Source organism: Lithobates pipiens, unplaced genomic scaffold (genome assembly GCF_037356315.1).
Source record: "Lithobates pipiens isolate NorthernLeopardFrog02 unplaced genomic scaffold, aLitPip1_a1.2 Scaffold_27, whole genome shotgun sequence".
Classification (NCBI taxonomy): domain Eukaryota; kingdom Metazoa; phylum Chordata; class Amphibia; order Anura; family Ranidae; genus Lithobates; species Lithobates pipiens.
The window spans coordinates 227845070-227862074 of NW_027507788.1; the positions used below are offsets into that span (position 1 = coordinate 227845070).

At 47.6% G+C, this 17005-nt stretch overlaps 2 long non-coding RNA genes across 2 annotated transcripts; both read left to right on the forward strand.

Moving 5' to 3' along the window:
* Nucleotides 1–281: 281 nt before the first annotated feature.
* On the forward strand, nt 282–3635 carry LOC143934596 (uncharacterized). The gene is made up of 3 exons (XR_013263311.1): nt 282–465; nt 1869–1988; nt 3545–3635. It is a non-coding gene; the product is annotated as an uncharacterized LOC143934596 (long non-coding RNA).
* A 344-nt stretch (nt 3636–3979) lies between these two features.
* On the forward strand, nt 3980–13913 carry LOC143934595 (uncharacterized). Its single transcript, XR_013263310.1, has 3 exons — nt 3980–4430; nt 11084–11186; nt 13395–13913. It is a non-coding gene; the product is annotated as an uncharacterized LOC143934595 (long non-coding RNA).
* Nucleotides 13914–17005: the final 3092 nt, after the last annotated feature.

The following is a 17005-nucleotide window of genomic DNA, read 5'->3' on the forward strand; positions in this document are numbered from 1 at the left end:
GAATAAGCCGATAATTGATTGTTTTCAGGATCAATAAATAGGAATGCTGAGCTCAGCCGATCGAGGCTGTCATGTCGCTGTACTGCCGGTGCCCATCAGGAGTCGCGGTGAGGAGGCAGCGTCGCATCTCTCTGGTGGGCATCTCAGCGGCAGACTGTGATTGGCCAGAGTGATGACAGCGGAAGCTGTGATTGGCCGGGCCGTGTTTCCGGGTGTACAAGTGTCTGTGTGTAGATTGATGGCGGAATGGCCGGGGGGGCAGATGATTGTCTCTCTCTCTCTCTCTCATTCCGGAGGAGATCGGCCGCCTTGCCCGTCATGTATGGGAGCCGTTTTGTGGGGCCTCCCGGGGGGGGTGAAGGTGCTGGATGTGTCCACGAATGAGCCTGAGGAGCTGAGCCGTCTGGAGGAGCTTCCGCGGGGGCGGAGCCAATGTACCTGCCCTTCCTCCCTCCACCTATCGGGGTACAGGCTGAAGATCCTAAGGAAGATGGGATGGGGCGACCGATAGGACGGAGGGATGGGGGTGGGGTGTGTGTGCATTGCATGTCATTGGTAGAGCAGAGGCAAAACATTTCTTTTTTTTTTTTCATTTTTGCACAGCGTAATGAAGGACTATAACCTCTGTCTTGTGTCCCCATTGGAGATTTACATTCACTTCCTGTCCTGTAGCCAAAGCAGGAAGTGAGAGGAAATCCCAGGTTATTAGCAAAACTAGTGTCCCCCATTGGGAGATTTCCCTTCTAATCCCGTTCTGGTGACAACACAAAATATTGGGATTTCCTTTCCCTTTCAATGATAAGGGTGAATGGGACAAACAGGGGAAATCTCCCTAATGGGGACACAGGCGGCAATAATTCTGACAGGGGGTCTAATCCCTCCCCCCTCCATCCAACAAAAAAAAATGCCTTTTAGATGTACTTTGAACTGGAGCTGCACCCAAAAGTGGAACTTCCGCTCATTTGGGTGGAACTCCGCTTTAAGTATGAATATAAATCAATAATCGCTGACTGTCCCTGTAGATGCTGCTGCTGTGTTGTGTTTTTTTAGTATTTCCAGCTCTTCATAACAGCCAGCAGGGGGCAGTAAAATGTAAGCTGATTGCAAGGGGGGTGGGGTGGGGGTGTTTAATATATCTGCTTCCTACTGATTTGCAAAACTAAATCACCCATAGTTCCTTGCACTGATCTTCCAGCCACGTTACTGTGAAAGAACACATTTCCGAGCACCTTTTAGATGTGCATATTCCAGGGAGAGAGCTGGTTGTTGTAGACCTTTTGCTCTGCAGGCTTCCTATGGGTTGCTTGATTACATTCTTAGTCTGGTTGAAGAAAGACCCAAGTCCATCTAGTTCAACCAATCAGAACGGCTCCTGGAATTGGAATCAAACAACCAATGAGCACAGATCATATCTGCAGCATCCAGAGGGCCAGCAGGGAGGAATATGTTCAGCTAAAGCAGAGAAATGCAATTAGCGGACCTCCAGCTGTTGCAGAACTACAAGTCCCATGAGGCACAGCAAGACTGACAGCCACAAGCATGACACCCAGAGGCAGAGGCATGATGGGACTTGTAGTTCTGCAACAGCTGGAGGTCCGCTAATTGCAGATCCCTGGTCTAAAGGGATGCTGGCGATGTGTTCTGTCACTTGGGCTCATCACTACTTACACTCTCTGCTTTCAGTGACTGTGAAGGGATATATTGAGGGAGCAGAATAAATTGTAGCCAATGGATGCAGGTGGAGATTTAAAGAAACAAATGAGAATTGGAACTTGAATATTTAATTGTACTTTTATGTTTATTGTCTCCGGCGTTCTCTGGGTGTCGTTTTGCTGTCCCGTATTTACAGTCTCTCTTCTCTCTTGCAGACTCTGGACCTCTCCAACAACGAGCTCAGAGAAATCCCCTTCCAACTCGCTGACTGCGCCAAGCAGAAGGAAATCAACTTCAAGGGCAACAAACTGAAAGACACGAGACTGGAGAAGATGGTGAAGCCCCCACCCCCCCCCCCCCCCCCCAGTGCTTATCAAATATCACCAAAAAAAATATTTGTGCTGAAAAAATGCTAAAAAGGTAATTTGTGTACAGTGTTACATGACCGCGCAATTGTCATTCAAAGTGTGACAGCGCTAAAAGCTGAAAATTGGCCTGGGCAGGAATCGGCAAAGTGCCCGGTATTGGGGAGGGGAAGGAAGGGGCAAAGTGCCCCGGTATTGGGGAGGGGAAGGAAGGGGTAAAGTGCCTGGTATTGGGGAGGGGAAGAAAGGGGCAAAGTGCCCGGTATTGGGGAGGGGAAGGAAGGGGCAAAGTGCCCCGGTATTGGGGAGGGGAAGGAAGGGGTAAAGTGCCTGGTATTGGGGAGGGGAAGAAAGGGGCAAAGTGCCCGGTATTGGGGGGGGAGGAAGGGGCAAAGTGCCCGGTATTGGGGAGGGGAAGGAAGGGGCAAAGTGCCTGGTATTGGGGAGGGGAAGGAAGGGGCAAAGTGCCCCGGTATTGGGGAGGGGAAGGAAGGGGCAAAGTGCCCGGTATTGGGGAGGGGAAGAAAGGGGCAAAGTGCCCGGTACTGGGGGGGGAGGAAGGGGCAAAGTGCCCGGTATTGGGGAGGAGAAGGAAGGGGCAAAGTGCCCGGTATTGGGGAGGGGAAGGAAGGGGCAAAGTGCCCGGTATTGGGGAGGGGAAGGAAGGGGCAAAGTGCCCCGGTATTGGGGAGGGGAAGGAAGGGGCAAAGTGCCCCGGTATTGGGGAGGGGAAGGAAGGGGTAAAGTGCCCCAGTATTGGGGAGGGGAAGGAAGGGGTAAAGTGCCCCAGTATTGGGGAGGGGAAGGAAGGGGCAAAGTGCCCCAGTATTGGGGAGGGTAGATTCTCGGTATTGAAGGGGTTTAAGTGGTTGTAAAGGTGCATTCTATGCATTAAGGTAAAAAAAATATATATTTGTTTGCAGCAGCTCCTCCCCCCAATACTTACCTGAGCCCCCCCCTCTCGATCCAGCGATGTACACGAGAACGTTGGCACTCTGGGGATTTGAACTCCTGATTGGCTTTTGTGGCTCCCGTTGCTGTCACTCACAGTTAGTGAGCCAATCAGGAGACAGAGGGGGTGCGGGCCATGCTGTGGCACCGTGTGAATGGACACACAGATCTGTGGCTCGGGATCGCTCCTGCTTGGGTGACGCTTGAGCAAGCTGCTTGCTGTTGGGGGAGGGACCCGAGAAGAGGAGGATCGGATTAGTCTGTGCAAAACCATTACACAGAACAGGTAAGTGTAACATGTTTGTTATTTAAAAAACAAAACAAAACAAAACATTAATATCACTTTAAGTGGATATAAAGACACACTTTGTACTTATATTGGCTGCACTTAAATAAAAAGTATTTGGGACTTTAGGAAGATGGAACGGAGGTTTGTTCACATTGGAGAAGGTTTATTCTCGTTATCCCGAGTATTGATCCTCAGTGTGTCTGTAGATGGGGGAGGGGAGCCCCGGGTCTCTGCTGTCTTCGGTTATTTTTGGTTACATTGTTACAATGATGATTTCCTTTTTCAGACCAATCTTCATGACGAGATGTGTGATAAGAGGACGCTGGCAACCATTGCCACCCAATGACCTGCAGCTGGTGAAGGGGCCCCTTCTGTACCCCCCCAAGGAGTTCACGGTGAGCTGTGACTGTATTACACTCTGCAGAAAGGTCGGGGGTCCGGGGCCCCGCCGGTGGTTTTGGTGTAAAATGGAAAAGGACATTAAAGCAGAGTTCCACCCAAAAGTGGAACTTCTGCTTGTTCTACTCCTCCCTGCCTCCGGTGCCACATTTCACACCTTTTGGGGGGGGGGGGGGGGCAGGGGGGACAGGATACCTGTCTTTCACAAGGTATCCTGGTCTCCACTTCCGGGAGCCTCAGCCGCGGGTATTTGCATGATCCTGCCAGTAACACATCCAAGCACAGGACGTCAGCCTACGGGCATATCCACACTTGTGGGGGGGGGGGGGGGCAGAAATGGGCTGTTCAGCCGCGTTTTCTTTTGTCAGCTCAAAAAATGAGAGCTGCAATATATGTGACTTTTTGGGTTTATATCCACGTTGTATATACAGTATCTGACCAAAATAAGTACACCCCTATTTTCTTCTATCTCTAGCTTCTGTTGTGTCTCTTTACTCCTTCCTAGAGGAAAGATTGTAAAAAATAATGTGAAGATAAGATTGCAAGGTGTGGGTTGTAGGTCAAGATCACGGCTAGACTCGCTCATGCTCAGTGTATGTATGTTGTTGTCCCCACCCCCATTGGGATCTGAGCTTTTCATATACACTGATGCCGGGATTCTTCTTCTTTTATAAATTGTTCTGCTGTATTGGAAGGAAATAAACGCCAAGGAGTCGGTGCGTCAGCTGCAATTCGAAGAGGAAGAACAGAGGAAACGTCTCCGGACTGCACAAGTCAGTATTCCAAAATAAGTCCTGCTGGGGGGGCTGTAAAGTGCAGATGTACATTGGAGTGGAAGGGTAGAGATAGGAAAATTGCAGGTAATGCCGTCTGATGATCATATGAATGAATGAATGAATGAAATACTTATATAGCGCACAATGCGAACTGAATCGCCTCTAGGCGCTGTACATGGTACATGGCGAGGCGATGCGGGGAATGCCGTGTGATGATCATACATGGGGAGGCGATGCGGGGAATGCCGTGTGATGATCATACATGGAGCGGTGATGCGGGGAATGCCGTGTGATGATCATACATGGAGCGGCGATGCGGAGAATGCCGTCTGATGATCATACATGGAGCGGCGATGCGGAGAATGCCGTCTGATGATCATACATGGAGCGGCGATGCGGAGAATGCCGTCTGATGATCATACATGGCGAGGCGATGCGGGGAATGCCGTGTGATGATCATACATGGAGCGGCGATGCGGGGAATGCCGTGTGATGATCATACATGGAGCGGTGATGCGGGGAATGCCGTGTGATGATCATACATGGGGAGGTGATGCGGGGAATGCCGTGCGATGATCATACATGGGGGGGTGATGCGGGGAATGCCGTGTGATGATCGTACTTGGGGAGGCGATGCAGGGAATGCCGTGTGATGATCGTACTTGGGGAGGCGATGCGGGGAATGCCATGTGATGATCATACTTGAGGAGGCGATGCGGGGAATGCCGTGTGATGTTCATACATGGGGAGGCGATGCGGGGAATGCCGTGTGATGATCATACATGGAGCGGTGATGCGGGGAATGCCGTGTGATGATCATACATGGAGCGGCGATGCGGAGAATGCCGTCTGATGATCATACATGGAGCGGCGATGCGGAGAATGCCGTCTGATGATCATACATGGCGAGGCGATGCGGGGAATGCCGTGTGATGATCATACATGGAGCGGCGATGCGGGGAATGCCGTGTGATTATCATACATGGGGAGGCGAGAAATGGCGCGTGATGATCATACATGGAGCGGCGATGCGGAGAATGCCGTGTGATGATCATACATGGAGCGGTGATGCGGGGAATGCCGTGTGATGATCATACATGGGGAGGTGATGCGGGGAATGCCGTGCGATGATCATACATGGGGGGGGGGTGATGCGGGGAATGCCGTGTGATGATCGTACTTGGGGAGGCGATGCAGGGAATGCCGTGTGATGATCGTACTTGGGGAGGCGATGCGGGGAATGCCGTGTGATGATCGTACTTGGGGAGGCGATGCAGGGAATGCCGTGTGATGATCGTACTTGGGGAGGCGATGCGGGGAATGCCATGTGATGATCATACTTGAGGAGGCGATGCGGGGAATGCCGTGTGATGTTCATACATGGGGAGGTGATGCGGGGAATGCCGTGTGATGATCATACATGGGGAGGCGATGCGGGGAATGCCGTGTGATGATCATACATGGAGAGGCGATGCGGGGAATGCTGTGTGATGATCATACATGGGGGGTGATGCGGGGAATGGCGTGAGATGATCATACATGGGGAGGCGATGTGGGGAATGCCGTGTGATGATCATACATGGGGAGGCGATGCGGGGAATGCCGTGTGATGATCATACATGGGGAGGTGATGCGGGGAATGCCGTGTGATGATCATACATGGGGAGGCGGTGCGGCGAATGCCGTGTGATGATCATACATGGGGAGGCGATGCGGGGAATGCCGTGTGATGATCATACATGGGGAGGTGATGCGGGGAATGCCGTGTGATGATCATACATGGGGAGGCGGTGCGGCGAATGCCGTGTGATGATCATACATGGGGCGGTGATGCGGGGAATACCATGTGAATGGATGAGGTGTATACAGAACCGGTTACATAATCCTCTTGTCTTGTGATGGAAGATTATAGGGGGAGGGGGAGCAGATGTGCTCCGGTATTGTGTGCAGCCGCCTCTCCTCACACCCGTGTATTGTACATCCCGGATTACATAACATTTATAATCCATGTGCTGAGAGCCTACAGATCATATACCTGACACCGGATCACCCCCCCCCCGCCATATATTGTTACCAGCAAAACATGTGCTGATCCCCTATTGATGTGCAGCCCGGACTCTGCTGGCCTGTCCGGGTTGGATGGACTCCGTAGTCTGAGCACCCAAACCAGTTATCAATCGTTCCCTGTCTGGTATCAGAAGGGGGCGCTATTCCTATGTATAGCGAGCCTGACCCCAGTGTGCACATACAGAACTGAGAAACTCCTTTACAGGGTCAGTCCATTGTTTGAATGCTGTGAAGTGCATTCTCTGAAGCCTGCAGAGCATTGCACCCTCTCCCAGTGTGTCCTGGGTACAATGTACAAGCTCTAGCAATTCTCTCCCTAACCCTAAATATGGATGTAACATGAAAAATGGTCAAAGTTGAACTTGGCCTTGCAGTCCTGATACTTAAAGTGGACCTTCGCTCCCTTTTCTTGGGGACCCCCCTCACACTCGGGGGGGCTCTGCCAAGCATGTCTGTGGTTGTGCAGGGAATCGGCTGTATGTACAGACATGCCATGGGGCTCTGCCAGGCCTCATAGCCCAATTCACAGTGAGCCTTCCACCCTTGTGCCCATCTGAATCTAAGAATCCCTAAAGGGCCCGTCCAACTTTTGCAGAATAGTAATAAATGCAGCAAAATCTATCTCATGATTGATGTGCATTTACTACTTAAAGCCTGCAGAGCATTACATATTCTCCCCCAATCAGTGCATCCTGGGTGTAGTGCACTGGTTCAATCAATGTCTCCCCCCCCCCCTCAGCCTCAGATCTATATTGAGGTGTGGACCTGCAGTTATGGAGGATTATGCAGCAGGACTACAGAGCAAAGAGGGATAGAGGATCCCCAGAGCACTCTGCATAGCACACTGGACATGTAGTCCTTTTTGGTGGCTCTATAAATGTCTCTCCCCCCCCCCACGCCTCAGGTCTGTATGGAGTAGACATGTGCATTCGTTTTCGTCCGAATGCATTTTCGTCCGAATTTCAGCTATTTTCGTTTTCGTTTTGACAAACGATAACGAAAGCACAAAATCCGAAAAACGAAAAATCCGACATAAATAAATGCTTTATTTTCGTTTTCATTGTTACAACAGTTCGATATAGAATAGGAGATTCGACATGACTCTGACAACAATCTGTGTCTATAGAACCTGTGGTCGAATGTGCCTAACCTTACCTCTATTAGTCCAAGATTATATAGAGAAAATATTCGACAGAGAAAAAAGATTTGACAGAGAGAAAAGATTCTGCAAGATACTGTCCTAAAAAGTGTTTGGGAACCCGGGTCCTGCCCCAGGGGACATGGATCAATGCAAAAAAAAGTTTTAAAAACGGCCGTTTTTTCGGGAGCAGTTATTTTAATAATGATTAAAGTGAAACAATAAAAGTGTAATATTCCTTTAAATTTCGTAGGGGGGGTTGTCTATAGTATGCCTGTGAAGGGGCGCATGTTTCCCGTGCTTAGAACTGTCCCTGCACAAAGTGTCATTTATGCAGGAAAAAAAGTCCTTTAAAATCACTCGCAGCTATTATGAATTGTCGGCTCCGTAATACAGAGAACACTCATTGAAAGTCATTGATAAAAAAATAAATAAATAAAAAAAAAAAGCGTGGGGGTCCCCCAAATTCAATTACCAGGCCCTTCAGGTCTGGTATGGATATTAAGGGGAACCCTGCCTCAAATTTTAAAAAAAATTGACGTGGGGTTCACCCTAAAAATCCATACCAGACCCTTTATCCGAGCACGCAACCTGGCAGGCCGCAGGAAAAGAGGGGGGGACGAGAGAGCGGCCCCCCCTCCCTCCTGAACCGTACCAGGCCACATGCCCTCAACATTGGGAGGATGCTTTGGGGGTCTGTGACCCCTCAAAGCACCTTGTCCCCATGTTGATGAGGACAAGGGCCTTATCCCCACAACCCTGGCCGGTGGTTGTGGAGGTCTGCGGGCGGGGGGCTTATCAGAATCTGGAAGCCCCCTTTAACAAGGGGACCCCCAGATCCCGGCCCCCCCCCTGTTTGAAATGGTAAGGGGATACAAAAGTACCCCTACCATTTCACAAAAAAAGTGTAAAAAATGGTTAAATAAAACAAACACACTTTTGAAAAATTCCTTTATTAAAAATAAAAAAATAAAAAAAAGATTCCAGCGGCGGTAATCCACTCTTGCTATCCAGCGACGGACGGTCATCTCTCCAGCGATGTCTCATGTCATCCAGCGCAGCGAATCCTCCGTCCTTCTTCTGTCTCCGTGGAGGAGACACTGCAAGGATTCCGGCGGGTGACGTTTCTTATATACGGAGGGCGGGGCCACCCGTCACCTGACCCCGCCCCCCTCTGACGCAAGGGGAAACCCGGGGTTCCCTGTGACGTATGGGTGACCCCGCACCCCTCTGATGTAACACAGGCAGGTTTCCGTTACATCAGAGGGGGGCGGGGTCACCTATACGTTACGGGGAACCCCGGGTTTCCCCTTGCGTCAGAGGGGGGCGGGGTCAGGTGACGGGTGGCCCCGCCCTCCGTATATAAGAAACGTCACCCGCCGGAATCCTTGCAGTGTCTCCTCCACGGAGACAGAAGAAGGACGGAGGATTCGCTGCGCTGGATGAGATGAGACATCGCTGGAGAGATGACCGTCCGTCGCTGGATAGCAAGAGTGGATTACCGCCGCTGGAATCTTTTTTTTATTTTTTTATTTTTAATAAAGGAATTTTTCAAAAGTGTGTTTGTTTTATTTAACCATTTTTTACACTTTCTTTGTGAAATGGTAGGGGTACTTTTGTACCCCCTTACCATTTCAAACAGGGGGGGGCCGGGATCTGGGGGTCCCCTTGTTAAAGGGGGCTTCCAGATTCTGATAAGCCCCCCGCCCGCAGACCTCCACAACCACCGGCCAGGGTTGTGGAGATGAGGCCCTTGTCTTCATCAACATGGGGACAAGGTGCTTTGAGGGGTCACAGACCCCCAAAGCATCCTCCCAATGTTGAGGGCATGTGGCCTGGTACGGTTCAGGAGGGAGGGGGGGCTGCTCTCTCGTCCCCCCCTCTTTTCCTGCGGCCTGCCAGGTTGCGTGCTCGGATAAAGGGTCTGGTATGGATTTTTAGGGGGAACCCCACGTCAATTTTTTTTTAAATTTGACGCGGGGTTCCCCTTAATATCCATACCAGACCTGAAGGGTCTGGTTATGGATATTTAGGGGGAACCCCACGTCAAATTTTTTCTTAAATTTGAGGCAGGGTTCCCCTTAATATCCATACCAGACCTGAAGGGCCTGGTAGTTGAATTTGGGGGACCCCCACGCTTTTTTTTTAAATTTGTTTATTTATTTTTTTATCAATGACTTTCAATGAGTGTTCTCTGTATTACGGGAGCCGACAATTCATAATAGCTGCGAGTGATTTTAAAGGACTTTTTTTCCTGCATAAATGACACTTTGTGCAGGGACAATTCTAAGCACGGGAAACATGCGCCCCTTCACAGGCATACTATAGACAACCCCCCCCCCCGACGAAATTTAAAGGAATATTACACTTTTATTGTTTCACTTTAATCATTATTAAAATAACTGCTCCCGAAAAAAACGGCCGTTTTTAAAACTTTTTTTTGCATTGATCCATGTCCCCTGGGGCAGGACCCGGGTCCCCAAACACTTTTTAGGACAGTAACTTGCAAATTAGCCTTTAAAATTAGCACTTTAGATTTTGAACGTTGGAGTCCCATAGACTTTAATAGGGTTCTAAAGTATGCTGTATACGAGCTCCGTCGAATCTTCTTTATACATTGACAGACACCATAAGCCTTCAAAGACAGATTCGACCGTAACTCATGTGGATTTTCGGACGAATGCAATTTTTGAACGAAAAACGAAATAAATAAAAACGAATTTCGGGAGTAACTAAATAAATTAAGTTTTCAGACGAAAACGAAATTCCGAAACGAAATATTTTACTCTGCACATGTCTAGTATGGAGATCAGTTGGTATGGGGCGGGAGAATGTTTTGGCAGGACTGCAGAGAGGTAGGAGGGATCCCCATGCATAGCACACTGGACATGTAGTCATTTCCATTCAGCAATTTGGACCTTGGTCACATGGCAGGTGGAGCCACAATAAATGTAAAATAAAACAGTTCTGCTGCAAGATGCACTTCCACCCCGCCATTTAGATAAGGGGGGGGGTTGGTTTGGTTTTGGGGATGTTGTATGCGAGCAAATGTCGCTGGGATGTCTGCTCCGGGGGGGGGGGGGGGGGGTCAGGCACATATGTGGACATGCCATGGGGCTCTACCAGGTCACATATTCCTATTAGACCTGGAAAAGACACCCCCTCCCCCCAGGGCTGTCTGTACATGTCATGTGCCAGATCTCTGTTATAGATGGTGGTGCCGGAGAAGGACAACGCTGGACTCGGGGTCATTACTGTCATGGTGGAGTTGGTTCTCGGTGGAGAATTGGGGGATAAATCAGTTCAGTAAGATGAAGGAAGTGATTTAGTTTGGGGATTATTGCTAAATCCTCATTATTGATTATTTATCCATAACTGCCTTCAGTTGGAGTTTTTTTTTTTTTTTGCTGTGAGAGTTTGTAATCACAAAAATTCCATTTCACAGATATGCTCATTTGTTGGACTGCAAAGAAAACTACCCGTGCTTAGTGGATGCAGAAAATGCGGTCATATCTTTCCCACCAATCACCAACCGTGACAAGATGAAGGTGAGTTACCTGAACCTATAGGAGGAAAGGAGAAGGAGAGAGGATGTAGAAAGGTGTTTTTATAAAGCCTTTTTTTTATCACATGCCGTAGTCCAGTAGGGATAAGGTCAGGACTCTGTACAGGACATTTGAGTCCTGTACAGAGGGGGGGGGGGGGGTGGGACACAGTCATGTCTTTATGGAGCTGGCTTTGTACACTGGGGGTCACACAGTCATGTCTTTATGGAGCTGGCTTTGTACAGGGGGGGAGAGAGAGACACAGTCGTATCTTTATGGAGCTGGCTTTGTACAGGGGGGGAGAGAGAGACACAGTCGTATCTTTATGGAGCTGGCTTTGTACACTGGGAGGGACACAGTCATGTCTTTATGGAGCTGGCTTTGTACAAGGGGGGGACACAGTCATGTCTTTATGGAGCTGGCTTTGTACACTGGGGGGACACAGTCATGTCTTTATGGAGCTGGCTTTGTACACTGGGGGGACACAGTCATGTCTTTATGGAGCTGACTTTGTACATGGGGGGGACGGGGACAGTCATGTCTTTATGGAGCTGGCTTTGTACATGGGGGGGACACAGTCATGTCTTTATGGAGCTGGCTTTGTACATGGGGGGACACAGTCATGTCTTTATGGAGCTGGCTTTGTACATGGGGGGACACAGTCATGTCTTTATGGAGCTGGCTTTGTACACTGGGGGGGACACATTTTTAGCACTGAGCACTATATTAGTGTCACTGGTTCTCACAAAGTGTCAGATTGTCCGCCGCAATATCACAGTCCCACTACAAGTCACTCATTACTAGTAAAAAATAATGTCCCATAGTTTGTAGACTCGATAACTTTTGCGCAAACCAATCATAATACATTTATTGGTATTTTTTTTTTTTTTTAAAACATGTAGCAGAATTCATATTGGCCTAAATCGATAAAAAAAAAATTTTTTTTTTTTAATTGGGATGTTTTAAAGCAGAAAGTAAAGTGTGTGTGTTTTTTTATATATAGAGAGATATACTTATATTAAAAAAAAAATATATATATATATATATATATATATATATATATATATATATATATATATATATATATATATATATATATATATATATATGTAGATATATTATTAGATACACACATAATTCATTTTATTTTTATTCCAAAAATGTTTTTTTCCATGGCGCAAAAAAAAAATTACAGAGGTGATCAAATACAACCAAAAGGAAACTCTTTGTGGTGGGGGGGGAGAATTACATTTTTATTTGGGTACAGCATCACATGACCACGCAATTGTCCGTTAAAGGGACTCGTACAAGTTGTAAAGCCATATCACAAAAAATGGCCTGGTCATGAAGGGGGGGGTTAAATCTTCCAGGGGTCAAGTGGTTAAGAAGAAATATATAATTATTTATTTTAATAATTTTTTCTGTTATTCCCCCTACAGCTGGATGGAAAAGGGGGATGGGGTGGTGACCACACTATTTTTGCTTAATGGCAGAAAACTGGTCTCTAAAAGAATGGGAGCTCCTTAGCTTTGTAGTAGGTCCAGGTTTTTTTTTTTTTTTTATTCATTAAAGTATTTTATTTTTCCAAAACAATTGTGTTTGCAAAGCTGATGCGTAAATACTGTGTGACATAAAAATTGCAATAGCCATTTTATTCCCTAGGGTCTCTAAAAAAAAAAAAAAAATTAATGTTTAGGGCCGGTTTACACTGCGGCGCGAGGCGAGGCGACACGGCTCGCCTCGCCTCGCTCCCGCAAGTCGTCCCCATTGAGTACAATGGAACCGTTCTGAGAGGAGCGACTCGAGTCGCTCCGACTCAGAAAAAAGGTTCCTGTACTACTTCGGGGCGACTTCGGGGGCGACTTGCATTGACTTCTATGCAGAAGTCCTCTGCAAGTCGCCGCTGACCCCCCCTGCAAGTCGCGGCGAGGAAGTCGGAGACGCCTCGCTGCGGCTCGCAGTGTGAACCGGCCCTTAGGGATTCTAAGTAATTTTCTAGTAAAAAAAAAAAATACTGATTTAAACTTGTAAACAAAAAATGGCAGAAAATGGAAGGTCAGCGAGTGGTTATCCTTTCTGCTTTGTATACAGAGGATGTGTCTGGAATTTGTCTTATAAAGATTTTTTTTCTTTTAGTGTTACAATGTATTTTATTCTAGTATTAATGATCATCATTTTGTGTTTTCTCTTCTTATACACAGAAAACGTCAGAACTCAATAAATTCACCATGGAGAACAAAGAGGAGGAAGTCGGATACAGAACATCCGGAGGACTCGGAACCCCCGGAGCGCCCCCAGCTGGTGCTGGAACAAGTGGGCGGCACTGACATGGAGGGCAACCTGAAGGTCCTGTACCCATCCAAGACCGACCTGAACATCAGCGCTTCCTCCTTTGTGGTCGTTCATTAGAATGAAATGTCTTCTCGTTTCCTCCAGCTACCAATCAATTCTTTCGATTGTCAGATAAGAATGAGGATCGGACGCGGAGGGGTCGCTGTGAGTGAAATGAACGATTTCCGTCTGTACAGGAAACGCCGATTTTCTCCGCCATTTTCAGCGTTTATCATTTCTAGAGATACACAAGGAAACCTTATTTCTTTTTTATTGTCATCATTTCTTTTTTTATATGTTGGATGTTTTGTTGGCCTGTTCCTCGTGTCCAGATATATGAAATATCGCCGCCATGGTTTGTTATTGTGATATCAGCCAAAATAAACCGGCAGTCCAGAATTGGTGTTTTGGTGATTTCTTGTTAAAGTTGTTAAGGTGTCATACAGGTGTGTGTGTGTGTGGGGGCCTCATCATTGGTGTCAGCGGGAGGAATAGCGCCCCATCATTGGTGTCAGCGGGAGGGATAGCGCCCCATCACTGGTGTCAGCGGGAGGGATAGCGCCCCGTCTTCTTCTCTGTGCTGTCAGTGAAGGGGATTTGCTGATATCCTTTTCAGTTCTAAAATGGTCAGATAACGGGGCCATCCCAGGTCTTGTGTGAGCTCCTCAACCCGGGCCATGGGAAGGGGTAAGTGTCACCTCTACCCAGGTTATGGGGTGGTGAAAGTCACATCTGCTCAATAAATTAAGTCATTACAAATCCTCCAACTACTGTCTGGATTTGGGGCCTAAAATGCTAAGACTGGAGCGCTCCCTACTGGACTCTTCAATGACGTGCGGCTCCAGAATCCTCATCACTGATCTCTCCTCCTTTCCTCAGGAATTCGGGACGGGTTGTGAATAATGACCCATCTATAGAGCCCACCAGTCACCCCTCAGTGGTGCAGCACTGCCAATAAACTGTCTACTGATTATAGGAAATTGATTGATGTGACGTGTGATCATTACAGCTGATAATAAATAATCTGATTGCATTTGAAATAAAGTGTCCAATTCCTTAGAATCCCGCAAATCAAATCTACCACATGATGTCACGTATGTCCACCAGAGGGGGCCAAGATTTATTTTTTAACCACTTCAATACAGGGCACTTTAACACCTTCCTGCCCAGACCAATTTTGAGCTTTTTGCGCTGTCGCATTTTGAATGACAATTGCGCGGTCATGCTACACTGTACCCAAATGAAATTGTTATAATTTTTTTCCCCACAAATAGAGCTTTCTTTTGGTGGTATTTGATCACCTCTACGGTTTTTATTTTTTGCACTACAAATAAAAAAATACAGAAAATTTTGAAAAAAAATGTTTTTTTTTGTTTCAGTTTCAAAACTTTGTAAATAAGTACGTTTTCTCCTTCACTGATGGGGCTACACTGATGGGCACTGATAAGCACCAATGATGTGGAATTGATGGACACTGATATGTGGCACTGATGGGCAACACGGATGGACACTGATAGGTGGCACAAATTGGCACTGATAGCTGGCACAGATGGGCGTGGATGGATGGCACAGATGGGCATGGATAGGCGGCACAGATGGGCATGGATAGGCGGCACAGATGGGCATGGGTGGGCACTGCTAGGTGGCACGGATGGGCACTTATAGGCGGCACAGGTGGGCACTGATAGGCGGCACAGCTGGGCACTCATAGGCGGCATTGTATTGTTATACTGTACTAATGGATGCCAATCAGTGCCCAACAATAATGCATGCCAATCAGTGATGCCCATTGTGGGCACTGATTGGCATCCATTATGGGCACTGATTGGCATCCATTGTGGCACTGACTGGCATCCCTGGTGGTCTAGGGAGGATTACCTTTTGCTGGGCATCCCTGGTGGCCCAGTGTGGGCATTCTCGGGGGGGCTGTGCTGATAATCGATCAGCACAGACCCCCCCTGTCACAGGAGCAGCCGATCGTCTCTCCTCTACTCGCGTCTGACAGACGCGAGTGAGGAAAAGCCGATCACCGGCTCTTCCTATTTACACTGTGATTAGCCGTGATTGGACACGGGTGATCACGTGGTAAAGAGTCTCCGTCGGAGACTCTTTACCGAGATCGTAGTTGCCGGGTGTCAGACGGGGGCGCGCAGCGGCTCATAATCCTGATCATGTCATATGACGTCCGATCAGGATTATGCAACCACTTTGCCACCGTCAATTGCCTATAGGGCGGGTGGCAAGTGATTAAATTGGTACCAGGGGGCCGTACATAAAAATCAGCGAATACTCTCAGAAACACAACTGGATACAGTCAGACTGACGGCCGGGAGACTGCAGACATATCCCACTTTTAAATACACAATGGGGGTTTATTTACTAAAGCTGGAAAGTGCAAAATCAGGCTCACTTCTGCATAGAAACCAATGAGCTTCTAACCTCAGCTTGTTCAATTTAAGCGTTTAATAAAATCTGGATGTACATTGGTTTCTATGCAGAAGTGAGGCTGATTTTGCACTTTCCAGCTTTAGTAAACACCATTGTGTACTTAAAAGTGGGATATACCTGTGCAGGAGACGGTCAGAGACTGCAGACATGCTACAGGAGACGGTCAGAGACTGCAGACATGCTACAGGAGACGGTCAGAGACTGCAGACATGCTACAGGAGACGGTCAGAGACTGCAGACACGCTACAGGAGATGATCAGAGACTTCGGACACGCTGCAGGAGACGGTCAGAGACTGCGGACACGCTGCAGGAGACGGTCAGAGACTGCAGACATGATGTTATATTGCTGTAATAGGGGGACACAGACTGGTATCAGCATGCTGTGCAGCAGGGATGTACACAGCTGAATAATAAATTGAAATGTTAATAAAATTTCCCGTCCGAACTGTCTGCACTCAGTATATGTTTAAAAAAAAAAAAATTGCATCCATTTATATCCACTGAACTATTTATTGGTTATTACACGATGGCGCTATCGTTTGCGCTCACGGCCGAATGTTTGTTTTTCTAAATTGGGTTCGGCCGATCTTTTGTAGAGTGCATGGCCAGCATAAGGATGGATAGCTCCCTATGATTGGAGCAGAGATCGGTGATGTGTCACACACAGCCTCCCCCACACTTAGAAACACTCCCCAGGACACACTTAACCCCTCCCCCGTCCCCTAGTGGTTAACCCCTTCACTGCCAGGGTAATTTCCACAGTAATTACTGCAATTTAATCTCACTGATCGCTGTAAAAATGACAATGCCCCAAAAATGTAATGTTGCAAGTACAAAAAAAAATAATCGCCACCATTTCTAGTAAAAAAAAAAAAAAAAAAAATTATTAATAAAAATGCCATAAAAAAAACTATCCTCTATTTTGTAGATGCAATAACTTTTGTGCAAACCAAACGCTTATTGCGATTTTGTTTTTTTTTTTTACCAAGAATATGAAGAACACGTATCGGCCTAAACGGAGGGAAAAAGTTTTTTTCAAAAT